General features: G+C 46.1%; 1 protein-coding gene and 1 pseudogene across 4 annotated transcripts in view; one reads left to right on the top strand and one right to left on the bottom strand.

The window, feature by feature from the left end:
- Positions 1–215: 215 nt before the first annotated feature.
- On the bottom strand, positions 216–521 carry LOC309834127 (non-histone chromosomal protein HMG-14-like; annotated as a pseudogene). The gene has a single exon. The product of its transcript is annotated as a non-histone chromosomal protein HMG-14-like (transcript).
- Positions 522–1,840: 1,319 nt separating this feature from the next.
- The window catches only part of DCTN1 (dynactin subunit 1), a 30,275-nt gene continuing 24,945 nt past the window's right edge, over positions 1,841–7,170 (top strand). For all 3 annotated transcript variants that reach the window (XM_082672378.1, XM_082672376.1, XM_082672377.1), the window contains exon 1: positions 1,841–1,972. The gene's annotated coding sequence lies outside the window, so the exon portion shown is untranslated. The remainder of the gene's footprint in view (positions 1,973–7,170) is intronic.

Genomic DNA, 7,170 nt, shown 5'->3' with positions numbered 1-7,170 from the left:
AAGGTTAAAGTCAAAGAAACAGATCCAATGTGGAGTCCGATTTAGCTCTTCCCTGTCACACACTTAAAAAATGAGATGAAGTGGGATTCCCTCCTTTTTAAAAATGTTTCTAGAGCTACTAAAAAACTTGCATTTACACAATAGTTGGTAAAAATATTCCTCTGGATTGTACAAGAAGGGAGACAGGGACCACTGATAGGACCGGGTGTTTGATATTAATCAGACCTGGCTTCTTTCTTTCCTGCTTCATCAGAGGCTGGCCTCTCCTCATTTTTATTTTCTCCATTTTCTGCAGGTAAGTCTTCTTTAGTCTCTTGGTGAGCCACTTCAGCCTGTTTTCCCTTTGCTCCCTTTTCCCCTTTGTTTGCACATTTTTGCCTGAAGATTTATCCTTTCCTTCCACCTTTTTGGCTTCATTTCCACTTTTGCAGAAGCTGTTTTAGCCAACAGCATCGCTGGTCTCCTCTTGGGCTCCGCCTTCTCCGCCACTCGGCAGAGCTGACCTTCCTCTTGGACACCATGGCGGCGGAGCGGGCGCGTGCTGGGTGCCTGCGGGCCACAGCATGCCGCGAATCTTCACGAAGCTGGGTTGCCTGGCAGTGATGCCAAAATCTTGGCTTTCTGTGCACCAATGCCGAAAAGAAATACGGAGACGGAGTTTTGAAGGAGAAAAAGTAGCTTTATTCTTTGCTAGGCAAAAGGGGGAACACAGCAGGCTAGAGTCTCAAGAACTGTGCCCCGGCCCCGCCACTGGGAAAGGTTTTTATAGCTTGGGGCTCGTGGTCTGGGGTAGGTGATAAGGCTCAAAGTAATTAAGGTCTTGCATTTCTTTTCTTCTGCAAATTTATGGCCAAAGCTGGCATCAGGCAGCTGAGCAACCGGATCTGGTGTCCCTGAAGTTATCAGCTGTGACCTTCTTTCGGAAATGAAGAGTGCTGCAAGGGTGTGTAGGAGAAGAAATGCCAGGTGCAAAGGGTAATTCATATGGGGGTCAGAGAGTAATTGGCTTTGCTAAGGACAAGTCTAGCTACACGTGTTTATGAGTAGTAACAGCTAAAGAATAACCAAGATTGCTTAACACTTTCAGGCCTGGTTATGCTGTTTCCCCAACCTGTTCATTGTTTACTTATTTTCCTTGTTTATCCAAAAAGAAAAGTCTCATTTCTATTTTTACTGCAACAAATACCCCACTGCTAGTTCATTCCCTCCACATCAATGAAGGAAGGGAAATGGGCCTTGCATTCTTGTCTGGCTGAGGATAAACTTCAGTTTTGCTCCATTTGATAAGCACCAGCTATCCAGCCCAGGGGCCCATCTATCTCCTACTTCAGCCGCTGCCACTTCTGCCACCCATGTTTTCTTTTTTTTAAATTAAAAAATGCCAAAGTCCATTACGTAAATTTGCATAAGGGAATGAGAATGCCTGAATCCCCATATGATGGATAATACTGAATAGCAGCAAATTTTAATTTTTTTCCTTAAGCTACCTGACGAAGGATGGTTTACTAGTATTGTTTTAATTAACAGCTTAGCACTCAGAAGCGTAGCCACCCTCTGGGGGAGCCCTTTGCTTAACGCAAAGGAATCCTCAGGCTCCTCTCTGGGCTGTCTACCCTCTGCCTGCAGAGGTCGCTGGCCACCGCTCGCCTCTCTCCTGTGGTCCTAATCGGCTTCCCGTGTACAGTGCGCACGCGCTTATTTCGCTCCAGGTGTCCAGCTTTGTGCCTGATCGAAGTCTTCTCGGCCGCGCTCAGCGCGCAGTATTTAACCCGGGCTGGTCTTCGGGGAAGAGTAGCGTGTTCCCCCGACCCAGAGCGCCTCGGGGCCTCAGCGGCTAGAGGGCCTGGGACGGGCCTACAGGGGTCGGGCGGCACGGCGGGCAGCCCATGAGGGCGGGGCGGGCCCCCGCTAGGGCTTGGGCGTCGGTCTTCGGTGGGGCCCGGAGCCGGGCGCGGAGCCCCTGACAGGACAGGTACGGAGGCGGCGACCCTGGAAACTGCCTCCTCCCCCACCGTGTTCGCGAGGCTCCTGGCTGTGCTCTGGGGACTCGGCGCTCGCCTAGGGCGCGGCCGGGAGCCAGGTGTGCGGGGCGGGGGTCGGCAGGGGTGGGCCGCGGCGGGGGTGGGCGCCCCCCTGCGTCTGGGCTGGTCCGACCCACCTGAGCTCTTCAGCCTGCCGGTGTGGTGTGCTCCCGGGGTCGAGTGATTGCGTCTCCGAATTCCTCCGGAACTGCAAGGGTTCCCCTCCTTTCCTGGGAGCATCCAAGGCACCCCTGAACCCACTCCAAGCTACAGGTTTCCTGTGGGGCACACAGTTAGAAGTTGTGTCAAACAGAAAAACAAGCAAACAAACAAAAAACAAAGCGGACTCAAGGTGGGGGGCCTGGATATGCGTTTGGTGTGTCAGTCTCCAATTCCTGGCGTCCGCCTTAACTGGCAGGCTCACCCTTGAGCAGTCATCTTAGCGCATCCCCACAGCTAAATCACACAGGTGACGAACTCCGGTATTTTTAAGAGGCGGTGAAAAAAAGAAAAAAAAAAAAAGAGGCGGTGATTTAGAAACTTACCCTTACTTATTACAGTGTGGAGAGCAGCAAGCCCGTCTTGACCACTTACTAATCCAGTATGCTTAATGTACTGAGAGTCAAGGAGATATGAGGTGGAGATTGAAGTTCTTTAGCTAATGTATGGGCGAAGCCCAAGGCCCGGGGATGTTAGCGATAGTAGTTAAGGATAACTTTTTTTTCAAAGACATTTGGTGCTCCAATATGTTCAGAAACTTCATGGTTAAAGTTTTCTCTACTACAGAATATTTTGGAACTTTCAGTATGCTACTGATATTTTTATCACGAATTTCCTACTGGAACTATAGTATGGAGAGTTCCCCAGATTTGAACGGAAAATACTGTTTTTCTTGGGTGTTACCTCTGTTTAACATATGAAACAGTTTGGGAAATGGAGTTCCAGAATTAGAAACTCAAGGTTTGGAAGGGGCAGTGTAGCTCAGTGCTTTTTGAACTTTAATGCTGCATACACAAAATCTGTCCAAGTACAGATTTTGGTTAGTTCTGTATTTTTAACAAGTTCCCGGGTGATGCTGATGCTGCCAGTCCATGGACCACACACACTTCGAGTAGCAAAAGGGTTTTCACTGGATTGAAAGAGACCGTGTTCTGTTCCCTGCTCTCCAGAGCAAGCTGTGCTGCCTTGAATGATCACTTCCCCTGTCCAGACCTATAAAATAGGAGACTGGACTAGAAGATCTCTCAGGTTTCCTTCAGACCTAAAATGTTGTGATTCTAGTCCAGTTACCCTTGTGATAATTGAATTACATCTAAAATATCCTTGCCCTGTGGCCAGTTTGGGCTTGAACATTTCTAGTAATGGGGAATTTACTGCATGTAAGGCATCCCATTTCATCGTGGGATAGCTCAATAAGGAAGTTTTTCATATTGCTAAAATACATCTCTATAACTTCCATCCTGTTGGTCCTAGGTTATCTCTTAGAATCAAACAGAAAAAAAAGTATAATCCCTCCTTAAAAGATGACTCTTGGAAATTCCCTGGCAGTCCAGTGGTTAGGACTTGGTGCTTTCACTGCCAGGCCCTGGGTTCAATCCCGGGTCAGGGAACTAAGATCCCACAAGCTGCGTGGCATGGTGGAAGAAAAAAAAAAAAAAAAGACTCTTGAAGTGTGAGATGACAGTGTTTCTACCAAGTTTTCCCCAAACTGAATTATCCTTTATTCTTCCATGACATTGTTTCAAATTTCTGTCTCATAAATTTAGTCCTTCTGTGTGGAGTGTAGTGGGGCTGTAGCTGGACTTTGAAGGATGGGTGGGGCTTGCAAAACTAGGGAGAGCATCCTAAGCAGCTGACAGTGGTCCAGAGATGACACTGCGTACGTCAGATCCAGAATTTTTTGATTCAAGTAAGAAATGGTGTGTCAGTGAAAGATTTTGGGCAAAGCAATGTTTTAGAGTGTGTAGTTGTCTTACTGTGGTGTATAATGTGGTTGGAAATGGAGAAGGAGAGAGGCAGGGAGCCAGATATGCTTCACATATCAGTAAAGAGGGCTTAGGTTGATAATAGTAATGCCTTCTATTTATGTATAACATTTTACAGATTACAGAACCTTTTACAGACAACCTTTCCTGTGAGATAGGCAGAGCAGCTGTTACCCAGTTTTATAGATGAGGCACCAAAGAGAGTAAATGATTTGCCTTAATTCTCAAAGCTGTTACATGGCAGACCAAAGTGATGACAGTGGTAATGAAAGAGAAAGGAAGAATGCAGGAGGCAATACTGAGGAAGAATTGATAAGTTGGGCCTGAATGCACATGAGGTTACAAAGGAAAAGAAGTTGTTAGGGAGGAGTCAAAATAGTTGGGAAAATCATAATACATGATCGACAACTGCCATAGGTTGTACTTGCTCGGATCTATCATTGTTAGTGGCTGTTTGGAGTTATAGGTCGGGAGGGATTGTGGTAGAGGATTCCTAGGTTGTTTAGCCTGTCTATTGGTACTGGGTGGTGTGTGGGCCTTGGGTTAGCTGTCCCATACCAAGGGAATTGAGAACTGGATCCTCAGTGTCCTCTGAGAAGGTAAATGCTGAGCAATTGACTGATTCAAATCTATCTTAGGGTCCTTGCCATCCTGGAGTCTCTGAATTTTGTTTTATATAATTTTTGTTTTGAAGTTCCAGCTAATATTAGTTATACTTGGCTGATGGACAAATTGGCTATCCAGTCTGACCTCCCCAAGCTCCCACATATCCACTGAGGGTTTCACTGAAGCAGAGACTGGACCCTTGCCACTCTGAAGCCATGCTAAAGCTATTTTCCCAAAAGATCTGCACTTCCCCTAGAGCCTAGAGGTGTCCCCCCCACCCTGCCTCTCTTCTCTCTCTCTCTCTCTCTCTCTCTCTCTCTCTCTCATCCTTTTACCCTGGAAGCATATGAGGTTGTGATTTTTTGTCACTACCAAATTCCATAGGACCTGGAGCTGTCCCTGCACTTTTAGTTTCTTAGGCTCCTATCTGGTGAGTAAAGAGCTACATCTCTTGGGGTGTATGTGCGCCTGACTGTTGTACTTCCCCCATGGTGTCTCTGGGAAACCTGTCAGAACCAATTTATATCCCTAGAGCCTGGTGTTGGTATAGGCTTCTATTCAACATTGAGTGTCTTCTGTGTTCAGTGCTTAGGATACTGAGATGAATAAAAATTCTGTGCCCTGGAGGAATTCACGATGGGATAAGGGAGACGATATTGTAAGTAAAATGGGATCTTGTAATAGAAATATTTCCAAAGTGTTGGGCAGAGGAGGGAATGACTAGCTCCACATGGAGACATCAGGGGAATATTCAGGAAAGAGGTGATAAGTAAGTTGAGTCTTGAAGATGAAGAGAGAGACTTGGTGACGTTTGCAACATTTGCAGAGGCATAAGATAGATAGATCCAAGTGGCTGGAATCTAAGAGAACTTTGGGATCAAAGGAGAGGTGATTGATGAGATTAGATTCATAATGAGGCCAGGTTTTTAATGGCCTGTAGTTTTGTTCTAAGGTTCAATTTTGTGGGAGGAAAGCCATTGGAGGTTTTTAGGCAGGGAGGTGATGTGGTTATATTTTGGAAAGCTAATTGTGGAAATAGACTGAAAGGGGAGAATCTGGATCCAGGACATCAGGAGACTCTTGTAGTAACCTGGGCTTGGCTTCAAGCTGAATTAAGTATTAGTGGGGATGGGAAGGAGGGGATATATTGGACGTTGTTGAGACAGAGTTCACCTGACGTAATGACTAATTAATTGGCTGTTGAGAACAAGAGAGAGGGAGTTGTTGAGGATGACTCAGTTTTCTATTTTGGATTGATGGTGGTACCAGTAGTAAAGGGGGAGTATAGACGAGGAACATTTGCTGGGGGAAGCTTCCGTGTGTTTTGGGTCGTGTTGAATTTGGGCGTCTGTGGCGCTTAGATAGGTGGAAATGTGGGTCTGGAGTTCAGAAGAGAGTGTGTGTCTAGGGGTGGTAGATGTAAGTGGTAGTTGATGCAGTTGGAATGGATGAGCCTAGCCATGCTTATAGAAGACTGAAGATAACAGAGGAGACGACAGGGATTGGTGGGCAAGGTGAGAGAGAATGTTGTCCAGGGAGCTACAGAGGAAAAAGTTGCAGGAAGAGAATCAGCAGCCTCTGTTGCTACAGCGAGGTCAAGTAGGATGAGCTTGGAAAATGTACTTTGAGATTGGGCAGTTAGGAGATTGTGGTCACCAGGGCTCTTTTATTTTTTTAGTGTGAGCAGCTGGATGGGAGCCAGGTGGATTGAAGAGTGGATGCAAAGTGAGGATAGGGAGGATGTACTCACTTTGAGTAGTTTGGGAAGGAAGGAAGGAAGGAAGATGGTGGCAGCTTGTGGAGGAGTAGCAGAGACTAGAGACAGATTTTCCTAGAATAGAAGTCTTGAGCATGGGTTATCCGATGATGTGTAGGAGCCAGTATAGAGAGGTTGCATTTGAAGGCACAAAGGAAATGAAGATTGCAGAGGAGGGTGGAGGGTTGTCTCTGAAAAGGAGACATCATTTCTTTTGAAGAGGAATGACAGAAGAAAGGAAAAGAATGTAGGAAGAAAGAGGCAATGATGGATACACCTAAATTTGCAAAGGAATTCTTATCTAATAGGTTCAATTTCCTTTCTCAGCAAGGTTATCTGCTGAGGGGTGGGGGTCCTGGTGTGGGCTCGGGTAGGAACAGGGACTTGATAGTGGTAAGGGAAACTTGAAACTGTCCAGAGAGGAAAGGGAAAGAGAGCAGAGTTGAGATATGCTTCAAGAACATTGAGTACCCTCCGAACTTGAATCCTGCACTGTAGGCCTCTCTTTCCTCTTCTTCATAATAATTATGGCTGACTTTTATTGAGTGCTTCATACCAGACACTCTTCTTAGTGCTTTTCAGGCATTCTCACGTGATTCTGACAACAACTCTGTTAGAAAGGTATTGTTAGTATTTATGTTTTACAGAAGGAGAAATTGAGGCATGGAGTGTTACTTACACTTAGTAGAACTTATGTCTGATGACTCTCTTACCTCTGCAGAAATGGCATTCCTTCCTTGAGGCATCAGAGAAAGGCAGAAATTTCATCCCAACTCCCAGTTTCTGGTCCTTGAGGGGCTGG

Source organism: Grampus griseus (genome assembly GCF_964374135.1).
Source record: "Grampus griseus genome assembly, chromosome: 15".
Taxonomy (NCBI): domain Eukaryota; kingdom Metazoa; phylum Chordata; class Mammalia; order Artiodactyla; family Delphinidae; genus Grampus; species Grampus griseus.
This window is presented reverse-complemented; position numbering and strand designations above follow the sequence as displayed.